A 15,377-nucleotide genomic window follows, 5' to 3' on the forward strand; every position below is an offset into this window, starting at 1 on the left:
AAGGCCTATGTGGCTTGTCAGGTTTCAGACCATCACATCAGAAACACAGGTAGAATAATAATCTGAAGTCATCAGGGTCTCAGGTTGACTCAAGCTGGTTCTGTCCCAGGGAATGGTACAAGCTCATGTGCATTTGTCAAAAAACTAGAACACAAGACTGGACTGGAATTTAGACTTTGGGCTTTAGTTATGACATAACCAATATTAGCTCATTGATTATCATACATAATGACAGGGGAGGAAGGGGTACATATTGGAGATTTTCCTGTTTTCTGCTCAGTTTTTACATAAACCTTTTAAAGTTAAATTAAAAATGAAAAGGTAAAAATGGATGTTTGCCTGTCAGGGCAAGAATCCCACACGACACCGAGGAGGTTGTTACCGCCTTCCTGGACCCTGATCCTCCCGTAGGATCGCTGAAGCAGTATTTCCTCAGTCTCACCACTGACCCATTGGCTGGCGTGGGGTGGGGACAGGGCTGCAGACCTGGAGCTGGGGTAAGTGCCCTCTGCGGGCTTGGTGGAGTTCCGCCCTGATACCTGTGCTGGCCACTGCCCTGCAGCAAAGCCACCTGCATAGAGGACACCCGAGACAGACAGGGCAGCCACCTGAAGAGAGGACGCCCGCGACAGACAGGGCCCCTGGCAGCAGGACAGGCTGCGCACCAACCACTGCCCCTTTCTACTCCTAGGTTCTTGTTGCTTGGCCATGGGCCCATAGGGGCCTGGACTGAGGCTTCCCAGGGGCACGTTGGGAAGTTCTGTAAGGAAAGGTCTTGGTGTGGGAAGGGACTGCTTCTTGGGTAACATTTTATAAGCTAAACCCAAGAAGGGTTCCAGCATCTCCCCCCTGCCCTGCGGTGGGGAGGAACGGCCCCACCGAGGTCAGAGTTTGATACAGATATCTATGATAAATTCCTAGCACAGCCCCTGGGCGGAGCATCTGTAGCTCCTCAGATGTGAGGCTGAGAAGGCACCTGGCCTCCCAGATCTGAGGCCCAGAGTGACAAGTACAGGATGAGCTGTGTGTATCTGGCCCTAGAGATTTTCTGCTGCAAAGTGTGGGCTAGCACATTTCAGGGCACCCAACAATGGAAAGGCGGTGGTGGGGCCAGGCTCTGTGGGACTGGACACCTCGCAAACTTTTTAAACATGCACAAAGGCCCTTGTGCAGGATAGACTGTGTGGCTTAGAGACCAGTGCCATATTGTCGTTTCCACAATCTGTGGTGATAGGGCCCGTGTTTGAACCTCCGGTACTTTCAAAATAGGATAGCGCTAATTCCCAGTTAGACAGGGTTCCCTACATCAGCATATGGATCTCCTATTTGGATGGTAATCAGAGGCTCTCAGAGACAAGATTCAGGCATTTCTCCTTTAATGGAAAACACATTAGTGGGAAATCTCTGCAGGAGTAGTGGGACTCTGTGCCACAGCACAACTTCAACTGCCAACAGCGGTGGCTTTTGCCAAGCCTTGAGGTTTCCATGGTACAGCGATGACCAGTCTGTGATACAAAATGGCTATCACTAAAGAATCGCCTAGAACGAAACAATGACTGGCCCAACTTGAGACCCACCCCATGGGAGAGAGCCACCCCTGACACTGCTAATGACACTGCTTGCAGACAGGAGCCTAGCAGAACTGGCTTCTGAGGGGCTTCGTCCAGTAGCTGGTGGAAACAGATACAGACACCCAGAGCCAACAATAAGCCAAGTTCGGGAAGAGTGGGAGGAAGGACTGTGGGGGCCATAGGGGTCAGGAACACCACAAGAAGACTTACAGAGTCTACTAACTTGGGCCATGGAGGCTCACAGAGACTGAACCACCAACCTAAGAGCAGGCATGGGCTGGACCTAGGCCCCTACACACATGTAGCAGATGTGCAGCTTGTTCATCATGTGGGTCCCCTAATAATAGGAGTAGGGGCTGTCTCTGACTCTGTGGCCTGCCTTTGGACCCCTTTCTCCTAGCTGGGCTGCCTGTCTGGTCACAATGGGAGGAGATGCGCTTAGTTCTGCTGTGACATGAGGTGCTAGCGCAGGTTGGTACCCCTTGAGAACCTCCCCTTCTCTGAGAAGAAAAAGAGGGGGAAACCAGGAGAGAGTGTGTGAGAGTGAGACTGGGAGGAGAGGAGGGAGGGGTCTGAGATCAGGCTGTAAATTGATAATTGAATGAATGAATGAATAGATAAATAAGTAAATAAATAAATGGAGAAAAAAATCACCTAGAAAAAAAAAGAATCCTTTTCTTTCAGAATTTGAAATGCTTGAGGTTAGCCAGCCATGGCCCCTCTTTGTTGTTCATATGAGAACACCTACCCCACTCACTACCCTGCTCAGCCCCAACTCCCAAGTCATCTGTCACTCTACCATCCTCCTCTGAGGCCACTCTGCTGACCTTCTGGCAAGGGCATAATTATCATAATTGTGGTAAAATAATGCACAGAGAGCCAACGCTTATAATTTAACATTTAGCAACTGCAGTGAGTAACCTGTAATTACGACATGAAACAGCCTAGAGGCCGCAACTCAGCAACCTTCACCTAGCTCCCCCTAACCTAATTTGCTAGCAGGTTTGCTGTCTGTGAGTCAGAGAGAAGTAGGAGAAAGGGAGACTTAGCCGGCTTGGCTAGAGCCAGGGGCCTTCCGCAGGAGGCCCCAGCCCCAGATTCAAGTCCAGGCAGACAGCGCAGTTTAGAAGGTGTGTAAACATGGGGCGCGGAAGTGGGGACAGTTGTGTGTGTGTCTGGAAGATCACACCTCAGAGGCAGCAAGCTGTAGTGCATACTTGGCCCTTGAGGAAGTTTTCAGGGGAGAAGGCGTGGCCATAAGAGAGGTTCAACTACATCAAAATTCATACGTGGAAATGACCGCTTGACATGAAGTGGATCTTAGTTGTTAATAAAGTGACCACAGAGGCCCAGACAAAGAGACCTGTGACTGAACATCAAGCCATCACCGGGCAGTAGTGGCACACACCCTTAATCCCAGCACTGGAAAGGCAGAGGCAGGTAGGTCTCTGGGTTCTAGGCCAGCCTGGTCTACAGAATGAGATCCAAGACAGCCAGGGCCCTACAGAGAAACCCCGTATCAAAAAACCAAAAAATAAAAAAATCAAATTACACATCTGTATACTGTGGTTTCTAACCTGGAACACATAGCAGAAGCTGAGAAATCAGGTTCGGATAGCTCTGCCTGGTCAGAAGACGATGTAAAGAAGCTGAGCACTAAGAACTGAGGGGCAAGACATGCTTACACGGGCACCTGGTACTGCAGTAGCTGAGAACACCGGGCAAAAGAGAAAAGGTATTAAAAACAAAAGCAGAGACTAGGGTGGGCCACGGCATGACGTTGGCCGTAGCCAGGGGCGTGGCCGTAGTCAGGGGTGTGGCCGAGTGGCCCACGCACATAAACTCACTTATGACACCAGCCCGAAGGTCTAGCCTTCTAAGTCTTGTGACAAAATGACTAGAGGGAATGCTTTCTGCTGCTTACGGGGAAGAGCAGTGTCTCCACCACGCTACTGCCTGGTGTCGCCTGTGTGCCTGAAACATCAGAAAATCGTAGCAGTCAAGGTCTGCCCACTTTTGTGTGTATTTCTTGTATACACATACACATCCCCCAAATTATGTCGGTCACAGAGGTTATGACCTTTCAGCCCTAAGCACTACAGAAAGAGCTCTTGTGGCTGGTGGACACAGACACACAGTGTTGTGACACTTTTAAGAAGCTGTTGCAGACACCAGCCCTCGGGATGATGGAATTTACACTAGTGTATCCTTGATACCTCTGGGCACTGAGCCCTGAAGGACCTGCTCCTCACCAACCTGAGTCCTGCCCAACAGCTGGGGAAGCCACAGGGCAGGAGCACTCTCCTAAGAGTTCATAACTGGCCTGAGAGCCTGGCACCTGGCTGAGAGCTAGCCTGGGCAGGTGTTACCCTGCAAGGACCTTGGTCGATATTCAATCGGCATCTGAATCTCAGAAGAAACTTAAGCCTGCCCTACCTGTGATCACCCTTACAGAATAGCAAAGTAATTCCAGAAATACAGCAGGAAGTTATCACTGTGTAGAGCCTTTATCTTCCTGAAATTTCATAGCTGAGAAAAAGATTCACTCCACTATGGTAGTAGTGTCTATTCCTAGATTAAAAACAACAACAACAAAACCCCTCCAGACCCTAGCAGGAGCTTCTTGGGAGATTGTGTACCTGTGCCTGATGCTATTTTGCATAAGGCCTAATCAACCTCTGCTAAATTAGAACTCCAGTCTCAGAAAGGCAAAAACACTGCAGTGCCCACACTGGGAAGTAGACCCTGTTGGTCTGGTCATGTGGGGAAGGCCTGACTGCACACATATGGGCCCAACCCTGACTCAGCCAAAGGTGGAAGCTGTGTGAATGTAGGAAGGAGGACAGCAGCCGGTGTGATCACCACCCAGTGACCTCCCAGCTGGCCTGGACGCAGTGTCTACCTCCTGTCTATAGCTGAGGTCCTCAATGAGAGACCCAGGGCTGGCCCTCCCCAACAGGCAATGACTAACTGCACCTCCGTGACTCAGCCCAGCTGTCAGAAGTTGTAAACTCCCATCAATAAGGATTTGTCACTGAGACCTGTACCTACCCATATCATTAGCCCATTTAGGCCTGTCTTTGGAGAAGAGAGAGTCTTGGATTGAGCAGCTGTAGGTTGTCCCAACCAGGAGGGGCTGAAAGTCAGACCTTCAGGCCTGGAACGATGAGAGCCATGAAAGCTAATCAAAGGCAGGGCTCCATGCTGAGCACATCGGAGACAAAAAAAAGGCAAGAACCTGATCTGAGGGCTTCCCTGGACTGATGGTTCCACCCTGAGTCAGAGGACAAAGGTGTGGTCAGGCTCAGAGGATGTTAGCTGGATCAGGTTTTTTGTCTTCAACATGGCAATACATTACCTGTGTGAACTACCTTGTTCCAGAGACCACTGGAATGGCTGCTCAGGAAGGGAGCATCCAAAGGCCCAAATGTATAGCTTGGTAGGGTGAGTACCCTTCACCCCAGCCCACTGTAGAGTGCCCAGCAGGACTGGGAATAGCTGGATGGAGACCTCAGAAGTGAGGACTGGGTAGATGCCATGACAAAGATGTGGGGACAGGACATGGAGATGGCCTAATATCAAGTTGGACCTCAGCAAGACAGGCAGGGGTGACGCTGACCCACACACGCCTTCTGTGTCACCTGTGTGCCGTCAGGCGGAGAAAACACATACGTTAGGAACCCCCATGAGTTTCTGACCACGAGAGTGGTTATAATTGTGAGAAGGAAGCCTGCTCTTCAGCATGGCCCCAACCAGGGAGAGGGAGAACTTTCGGCCCACACAGTAGGTTCAGAGAGCCCTTGCCACAACATGGGTCTCAGGCACCAAACATGGTGTCCAAGCTCCAGTTCTACCTCTATCTTAATCTCCTTGTCTTTAGGGCACAGATTCTGGGCCCTATATACATTTTTAGAAGTGAAGAAGCTCAGAGGAACTCTCTTTTAGGCTGTGGTGGTAGACTGAGCATCTGGCTGGGCCCAAGAGGCTATAGACCCTGGACTCTCTCCCCTCACACTCCTCTCCTATACTATTTACCAGATTGGCTTCTCCATAAGTCTTCCACTTTTTCTACCTCACTGAGGGAGCTAGACAAAATCCACAGAGGCCTCTAGGCCCATAGGAATCCCCTATCCAAGCTCTGCTCACAACTTTGCAGTCTTTGTGCCACTTGGACAACCAGGGTTAGTGGGTATACCGTAAATGTTACAGCCCAGATGGGAAGGTATCCTGGCAGCCAGGAGCCAAAGAATACCACAAAAGCACACTGCACACAACCCGCACATGACAGACTTACTGGGAGGGAAAACCCAGAAGGGTTGGCTGCTCTGCTTAGGCAAGAAGCAGCAGAGAATTGAGCAGAAGACAGGATTTATATAGGGTTTCTTGTGGGGAGCTTTTCAGGGTGGCCTGAGCGTGGGGCAAGATCAGAGACTGATGGATTTATTTTTCTGTAGGGTGGAGCCCAGCTTCTCTCCTGCCTCAAGGGTTGGAGAAATCTAGTGGGGACAGGGTCTGGCTGTTGGAGCTCCTCAGGGCAGGATCTGGCTGTTGGAGCTCTTCAGGGCAGGGTCTGGCTGTTGGAGCTCCTCAGGGCAGGATCTGGCCGTTGGAGCCCCTCAGGGCAGGGTCTGGCTGTTGGAGCTCCTCAGGGCGGGGGCCTGGTTGCTCAACCTTTGAGGAGTCAGGCCTGGCAGCCAGGGTAGTCTAGGGCTGGACCTGGAAGCTAGAGGTCCCCAGAGGTGGTGCTTACAGCAGAAGTCTGTGTGGCAGGGAAAGTCATCCCTGTAGGTATGAATAGCCAACATATACTCCTATTGTGCTGACAGGAGAAGGTGGTCTAAATACACACCTTTCCCCAAAAGTGTTAGTGCTGTGGATGTGGGCATTATGAAGAGGCCTAGCTCGGCTGAGAGGAAACTCTGGGCAGCCTGTCCCTGGGAGGGTAGCACAAGCTGTGTAACGGGGAACATAGTGAAATCACATTAGTAGGAAGAAAACAACAACACATCTTTATATAGTGTGTGTGTTTCAGCTCTGAGGGGAAGGTATTCTGCCAGTTGGGAGCCAAGGAATGGCCATTAGAGGATTTTGTAGACAGAACATGGTGGTTGGAGGTCCTCACAGGCAGAGTCTGGCCACTTGTGTGCCTTGAGGGGTGGGCCCAGCTTTTAGGGTATTCTGGGACTGGGGACAACTGGCCACTGGTGGTCCTTGAGGTCAGGCCTGGCCATCCAGGTATAATTGGAAGTTTCAGGTCTCAAGCTCTGTAGTTATGGGTAAGTAATCCTACAGTAGCAACTGATTAAAAGTCTGTTTAGAAATCTTTTGAATCTTTTGTTGAAGAAATCTAAACAAGAAGTTTATGAGGCAGGGTGTGACTAGCAGGATTAAGAAAGGGAGGAGAAAGGGAGTTAAGAGGAATATCCAGTTTCATATTGGACTGTCAGTGACCCACCGGCCAGGGCATCAAGTAGTTCCTTATGATTTTTGAGACCTGTCTGGAGTTGTCAGATCTTGTTTTTTACTAAGCCTGATTGGTTGACATAAAAGCAACATTCCTCCCTGAGGAAGAGGCAAAGGCCGCTCTTCTCTGCTGTTAGTAAATCTAATCCTCACCGATTCTGTGGTATCACAGTGGCCAGCGAGTCTGTCTGGCCCTGGAGAGCTAAGGATGGTCTGGGCTACCTGTTGGAGCTTTTGGATGAACTGAAAGAAAAAAAACTTTGCTAGTAAAGTTAGGCCTGCTGTTCCAGTGGTAGCATGTACTCATATTAGCACTAATGGTTTCTAAGTGTTTTATAAGGATTGTTTTCTTGAAGTCATATAATAACCTTTTTATTTTATACAGAGTAGGTCAAGTTCCCTATCATATTGTAGAACTACTTTAGCTAACTAATCTACTTGTTGATAGAGTTGGGTCTATTTGGTTCTAATGGGTACTTTTCCTAGTATGCCAACGGGCACTGTAGGTAGTCATTTTGTCCCCTATGTCAGGGAGTTTCCTAATATTCCAGCCTTCTGTAGAGAATAAGACGCCAATGTTTTTCTATCGGAGAGAGTTTGCTTGATGAGGAAAAGAGATGTGCTCTGACTAAGTCATCCATCCTGGCAACTTCCCGTGACAGGAGAACGCTGACCAGGTTAGGGGAGTTAGAGCATGGCGGAACAAGAAGCAAGAGGAATAGGGGCTGCCAGTGGGCTGAAAGTGGGCACCTGAGAAGTTTGATTTGGGTAGCCCATCACTGAGGAGAGAGAAAGGGAGGCCGAAGAGGCCGGGAAGGAAGAGAAGGGACTGTGGGGTTAGGCGGATAGTGAGAGAGAAGCTCATTAGCATGATTGCAAATATGGAGGACCCCTCTGGTTTAGGCTTCATAACTAGGAGGGTTGTTTTATTATTTTTTTTCTTGGTTGGCTTATACCATGTGGTCACTTTTAGTTAAGATGGGAGTGAAGTCACATCATTTCCATCCTTTCCAACCCTAGCAAAGATGACTGACAGCCACATGCTGCCTCCATGCCAACATTGGGGACAGGAGCTACAATGGCGGAAAGCCACGTTTCCTTTAAGATTACCTATGTACAGATTTTTTAGCTATTAACCTTAGTGTTACAAGTTTTAAGTTAACCCCTTTGTTACAGATTTTACAGATTTTTAATCATACCCAATGTGCTTACACATTTTGAGGTACAGAAAGTTTACACAACAATCTTATAAACAAAAACAAAGAGTATGAGATGAGAATCAACAGCACCATTGGGAATAGTCTGTCCTTCTGTTTCGTTTTGCTCTTCTTTCTCTGTCACATACTCAGGACAGAGATCTTGGTGGAAAATGTTAAATAGCATGCTTGGGCCTAGAGTAGAGGGAGGCATATTTCAGCTCCAGAGCCAGCTTTTAATTGACAAAGGACAGCACAAAACAACAGTCTGATGCCACTCCTACCTAAAAGACACCTGAATTCCTATAAAACTGAATTCAGGAAGTTGAGAACAAAGAAGGCTTAGAAATAGGAAGTTTTTGAGCTCTGGCTATAGAAAGAGGATGCCGCAGGAGGAAGCTGGGAGGTGCACCAGCCAGGGAGGAGTGTGGGCCGTCCACCCTGCAGCTGGCCTGCACCTTTGATTTCTCCCTCTCCAGCAAGGTCTGGCTTGAAAGACTGGAGACTTGTACAGTTGTGGGGGGAGGGGGCACACGCTTAGATGACCAGACAAAAACGAACACAGCTTGGAGCAAAGAAAAAGGAATGTGGAATATTTTTCCATTTTCCTAACCATTTGCAGTATTTTAAAGGTCCCAAATAATATTGGGATCTAGGGTGCCATTGGGTAGCCATTTGGATTTATTATTTAAAGGGTATTGAGACCAAATTTGATGACAAAAGTAAATAAATTTGGGTGTCTTCAGGTTGAGTGCCAGGTGGAGAGGCTGGAGGTTAGAAAGAGACATTTGAGAGGGGAATGAGAAGGTACGGAAGACACCATCCCGTGGACGAGAGACAGTACAGGGAGAAAAGATGTCATGGAGGCCAGGACTCAGAGAGGACCAAAGGAAGATGCAAGCTCTTCAGTGGGTTATCACCACCCTCAGTCAGGGTGGGGGTAGGTGTGTCAGGGACTAAGCCTGGCTGAGTCCAAGGAGAGACTTGATGCCTGTTACCAGGGCTTTTGGGAAGGTCAAAAGTGAGGCGGCCAGAAGGCAAGTGAAGTGGAGATTCTGGTTTCTTTGGAAACTCAGTTGTGTCATGAAAATATGTTTTTTTGTTTTGGTCCCAAGTGTGGGATGTGGGAATGTCCCCCCTCTCCACCCCAAAAACAACCCCTGTGAAAAGGCGCTTGTGCTAGGGTTTTTGTGAGCTGGAAAACATCCTTGTGTGGACTCAGAGAAGAGATAAACAGAAACCCACAGAAGCTTTTGTGTTGCTACACTTGGCAACGCTTTGGATCCTTCACTGGTCTTCACAGAGAGAAATGCTCCAGAGAACTGCTCATGCTGCTTTGGCGTTTTGGAGTTTTGACCCTTTGGTGGACTTACACCATTTGGGCAGCCTAGCCTCTTGCTTCTACTGAATTGTTCCACTTCTACTGACTCATGTTGCCGCTGCTGCTTGGCTGTTTGACTAGACTGCTGGTATCCTGACGACTAAGTTTGGTAATCCCCAAAGAACCCATCGACCCTTATCAGCAGGAAGTAGATAAAAGGGGTTTACAGCCTCTTTCCCTACTAATCTCTTCTCTAAGGTCGGGAGTTTGGGAGGTGGGCAGGGGGCCGTTGGAAGGGAGGTAAAGTCGTTTAAGAACTTTAAATAAAGTAGTTGTTTGAAAAATCTAAGCCTACAGGTGAAGATGAGAACTAAGCTCTAGAAGACAATCTCATCTACTGGAAAGGGTCAGGAGTGAGGTCCCAATGGCCATGAGGGCCTAGAGGAGCTGTGAATTTATGGGCATCTCTGAAGGAAAGGCAGGAAATGAGGACAGGAAGGGTGCAATGGCCCAGTTGTGCCTAAGGAAACTGTAGGGTTGCAGCTGTAAGTGTGGGGGTATGGGGTCAGGTGAAGAGGGCTATGGCTGGGGTATCTGTGCCTTGAAGAGTACCAGATGCTCCATGTTTTCCAGGACTCAGGGAGTGTTTACACTAGCAAAGAGGAAACTTTGCTGCTGGTGGTACATGAGCTGTCAAGGGATTGGTGAGCTGGCCAGTGAGTCTGGGCAGGTGAACTGGCGATGAAGGTTAGGGTCCCAGTGTGGCTCAGACCCCAAAAGGGACCACAGGGACCACGAGAGCCTATCCGAGTCACAGTACCAATGTTAGCGTTACAGCTCTGAAGAGAGGGGTTTCCTGGCAGTCAGGAGCCCAGGGATACCACAGTCACAGGCCACCACAAACTTCATACAGAAGAATGTGCTGTGGTTGACCTGGAGCTTTTCCAGTGTTAATTGCTTGTCCTCCAAGATCTTCACTGTTCTACAAGCAAGTGCTCGCGCACACCAGGTGACTCCGTGTAACCTTGCCTCCCAAATTACCCCGATTGGACAATAAAATGTCTTATGCTTGGGCTAGGCAGAAGAGAGGTAGGTGGCGCTAAGGTTTTCAGGCTTGGAGGACAGAAGGATCACAGAAGAGAGAGGTACAGGAAAGGAAGGAAGGAAGGAAGGAAACAAGGAATCAAGGAACCAAGGAAGGAAGGAAGAATAGAAGAGAGGTCTCCATGGGTTAGCATGAACAAGAAACACATGGCCTGGAGGAGCTTGCTCTGAGGACTGGCATGATGGAGAGAAACAGCCCAAATGGAGCATGTGCAAGTATTTACAGAGATTTTGGATGGGATGCGTGTCTGGGAGATAACAAGCTAGCTTAGGGGTTAAGTCCTACCCAGCCCCAATGTGTAAGGCACATTAAAAAATCTAACAGGTTCTTTATTTATATAATAGTGGGCTAAATAAGAACTGCTGCATTTAAGAAGCATTTGAATAAATGCTAAACTATAATCATTTTTCTACAAATCTTATTGGGACAAACAGAAGAAGTTGGCTACCTCTGTTCAGGAGAGAAGCAGCAAAGAACTGAGTGAGAGGCAGGCTTTATCTAGGGTTTCTTGGGGGCAGAGCTTTTCAGAGTGTCCTGGGATTGGTGGGATTTTGTGGCCTGGTCTTGGGGCAAGCTCCAGGATTTGCCTGTAGGGCAGGGCTTGGCTGCCTAGTCTTGGGGCAAGTTCTAGGATTTGCCTGTAGGGCAGAGCTTTGCCACTTGTGTCTTGGGGGCTGGGTCTGGCCATTATAATCAGTGTTGTGTGGGCAAAGCCTGGTGGTTGGAGATCCTTAAGAGCGGGGTGTGGCCACTTACCCACCTTGAGGGGCTTACAAAGTGTTACATCTGCCCAGATGAGAAAGATAATTAACTTCTATGACATCCTTTAATATTTTTTCTAAATTTCTACAATAATTAGGTTTTGCTGTTATAGCAAGAAAAAGTATTTTAGAAAGAAGAGAGGAGATAGACATTGGAAGTAGGAGAAGAGAGAGAGCAGGACAGGAGCCTTCCACACAGGGCTCTACTCAGCAGGGTATCAAAGCAGATGCTGTGATTCATAGCCAAACTCTGGGCAGAGTGCTGAGAATCTTTTGGAAAAGGGGGTTACAGAAAGACCTGGAGGGGACAGGAGTTCCACAAGGAGAGCAACAGCACCAAAAAATCTGGGCCCAGGGGGTCCTGCAGAGACTGATGAATCAACCAAGGACCATGCATGGAGAGGGCCTAGACCCCCTGCTCAGATGTAGCTCATGACAGCTCAGTGTCCAGTGGGTTCCCTAGTAAGGAGAGCAGGGGCTGTCTCTGACATAGACTCAATGGCCAGCTCTTTGATCACTTCCCCCTGGTGAGATGGCCTAACTAGGCCACAGAGAAAGAGGATCTAGACAGTCCTGATGAGACCTGATAAGCTAGGGTCAGATAGTAGGGGAGGAGGACCTTCCCTATCAGTGAACTAGGGGAAGGACATGGATGGGGTGTAGAAAGAGGGAGGGAGGGTGGGACTAGTAGGAGATGAGGGAGGGGGCTACAGCTGGGATACAAAGTGAATAAACTGTAATAAACAAAGTGAAAAAATTAAAAGAAGAAAAGAAAAAAGACAGGGATGAGAAAAGGAAACCAGTTTTTCCAGATTCTGGGGGACATTATTGACCAGGAAGACAGCTTCAGCCTGAGGGCTTTCCCTGGGCTCAGATCAGGGATATTGCTGGAAGGAGAGTACCCCAGGTAGATTCTGGATGTGGACAATTGACAGATATTCACCCCTGACATGAGGAAACTACCAGTGGCCAATGAAGCTGGTTTCCATTCAAGTAAACTGACAGTACCGCAGTGGAAGTGCTGGACGAGAGGAAGGTCACGGGAGGTCTCCCCTGGACTGTCGTACTAGATCATCTGTGACCACCAGACACAGAGAGTGGTAATGTCCATTCCCATACTGCCTTCTGGAGTCTGTTTCCTCTGGCCCCGTGCCCAGCAGCTGTCCCACACACCTTCTGAATTTGATACCTGTCTCCATACCTAGCCCCTGGAATCAGCGCCCTCTAGAAGCCGTAAGTATGTCACAGATGAAGCAAGGTGGGAAAGAATAGGACTTGTGTTTTCATCTGTAGTGCTAATTGAAAGGCTTAAGCACTCTTTTTACCTATAAATATGTGTGCCTGTTGAAAAATGATTGACTGTTCTAGAGAGGTGAAGATGAAAGGATGCCTCCATTTACCTTGGTGTAGCCACCTGTCAATATGTGTTGTCTTGGACTCCCTGGATGCTAAGTGTGTTTCTCTATGTTTGTGGTTATGTGTGACTTTTACTCTATGTTAGTCTGGTTCACTTTTCAGTACAAACTGTAGAGTGCTGGTGGGCAGCCTAGTGCTGACTGCTATGTAGGATAATGCCTGCCTTTCAAACTGAACTTCAAAATAGCACACTGCAGAGTTGGGGGCTGGGTGCCATGCTTGCATGTCCATAGTCTGCTGGTTACTCCAGCAGAATGAGTAGAGCCCAGAGAGGCTCTGGCCCAGAGAAGAGGAAGGAGTGAAAGTGTCATCAGGAAGCCCTTTTTGGATAGTTTTGACTGCTGTCTGTTCTCATTTCTTTGAAGTCTAGCAAGGGTGGGCAGAATGGCTGCCATCTCCCTTGGTGACAACCATCCCTAGATTACTTTCCTGGACATCTCCAAGCCCAGCTCAGTTTTACCTGCTTCTGACCCTTTATGGTTTCATGGCCTCCATAGCCCCACAGCCCCACAATCTCCACTCTTTAGTGCAGCTCAGAGTAAGCTGAGAAGCTGAAAACCCAACGTCATCTTTAGGAAGGAGGTTATGGTGACATTCACAACTGGGCTGGGTGTTGGGTATTCCATCTCTACCCTGCCACTACCCCAGTCTTCTCAAAAAGTTTCACAGCTGGCCAGCTAGCACCTGCTCCTTTCTTCAGATAGCAGCTTTCAAGGCCATGTGGTAGATTATGTCTTGGTCAGTGAGGTCCAGCAAGTACTACCCATGGTAGAGGCTCAAGGATTCCCTACCAGAGGACGTCTGCGGATCCTGACTTCAAAAGCACATCATCCAAGACAAGGGTACCCTGTACAATGTTCCCTTGGTGCTGAATATCTGAATACCTGATCCTCATCCACTCCTAGACATCACCCTAAGGATGTGGACACCAGCTGCTCCTGCTGTTGTTGCTGCTGCTGCTCCTCCTCCTGCTGCTGCTCCTCTTGCTGCTCCTGCTGCTGCTGTTCCTTCTCCTCCTGCTACTTCTGCTCCTCCTGCTGCTGCTCCTACTGCTGTTCCTGCTGCTGCTGCTCCTTCTCCTCCTGCTACTTTTGCTCCTCCTGCTGCTGCTGGTGGTGGTTGTTGTTGCTGGTTGCTGTTGTGGTTTTTCAAGTGGTCGTGAGCAAAGAAAGGAAAAGAAGAAATTGAATATCCTGATGCTAAGATCAAACCTGCCCCAAGGAACTCCATGCCCCTAATCAGCAGGAAACAGTCTAATGATAATGATGGCCCCTTTTCTTCTTTCTCTTCTTCCTAGGGTTGGGGGGTTAGAAGAGTGGAATAAGGGTAGAGAAGGGTGGAAGAAAGTAAGGAACCCACAAAATAGCAAACACTGGCTACACTAGCACTCATGTTAGTTTTGTGGGAAGAGTTTCCGCTGTTTTCTCAGAATAGGTCTGACCAGAAGAGCCTACTCCAGAGCTCCCAGCAGGATTCTGTTCCAGCATCTGCAAGGTGAGCATGGCTGCCTGAACTCCAGCAGTACATGACGCACCCCGCCCCCAGAGTGGAATGCTGATTTTACAAGCCGTCTGTCTTGGCTTTACTTTAAGGGTTCTGATCCCTTACATTCTCAGTTTGTGCACAAGTGATTTCCATAGCCAAAAATAACTTTGACTTATTTTCCATCCTAAAATTATAATTTAAATAAAGTTTGAGGATATTTTCGTCTGGAAAAGGTGAACTGGGGAAGATAACCTCCTGTATGTCCCATGGGGATTTTACTGGCCGTATTGCCAATTCTTGCTAGTTCTCCAGCGCCACGAAGAAAAAAGCCTCCCCCCCCCCAACACACACACCCAAAGCTCATGCTTTGGGAAGCACTTTCCCTCAGCTAAACCTCATGTGTTTCCTGGACTTCCAAAGCATCCAGGCAGGAAGTACTAAACCTCAGAAGACAAAAATAGTAGCTCTCCCCCGGGGACCATGGCCTCCAGACACAGAGCCATGTGCCGCCAAGCACTGCAACTTGGCCCGCTAGGTCTTCTCATTTTAAACCTGATCTAATACAAGTCCATTCACTTCCAACATCAGGCCCCAGTCTGCGACTGCTCTGCTCAAGTATGGTCCTCAGACACAAACAACCTCTGGAAACAAGATAGATACAATGAGAGCTGACTGTAGCCAGAGGAGTGAGGAGGGCCTGGGGTTGGGTCCCCCAACCGCTCACGCTCAGGCTCTAGCCCCTAGTGGCCAGAGAGGCCAACAAGGCATAATGCTATGGCTCTAGATTTCCACCGCAAGAAAACAGCCCTGGAGGGGAGATGGCCCAGGAGATCTTTGCCTGGGAGGTTACCCATGTGAGCATCAACGTCAGTGCCTTCCCCGTTTATCATGAAAGCTCAGCGCTGCAGGGTCCAGCTCATAGTCCAGGGAAGGAAACTAATGGGCTAGCATCCGAAGCCTTTACCTCTGCCACAGCCCAGGGTTCCGTCCTCACCATTACCCACAGGCCATAGGAGAAGCGGCAGCCTTGCAGCTCGGTGCTCCTTGGAGGCAACCCTG

This window comes from Meriones unguiculatus, chromosome 7, assembly GCF_030254825.1.
Source record: "Meriones unguiculatus strain TT.TT164.6M chromosome 7, Bangor_MerUng_6.1, whole genome shotgun sequence".
NCBI lineage: Eukaryota > Metazoa > Chordata > Mammalia > Rodentia > Muridae > Meriones > Meriones unguiculatus.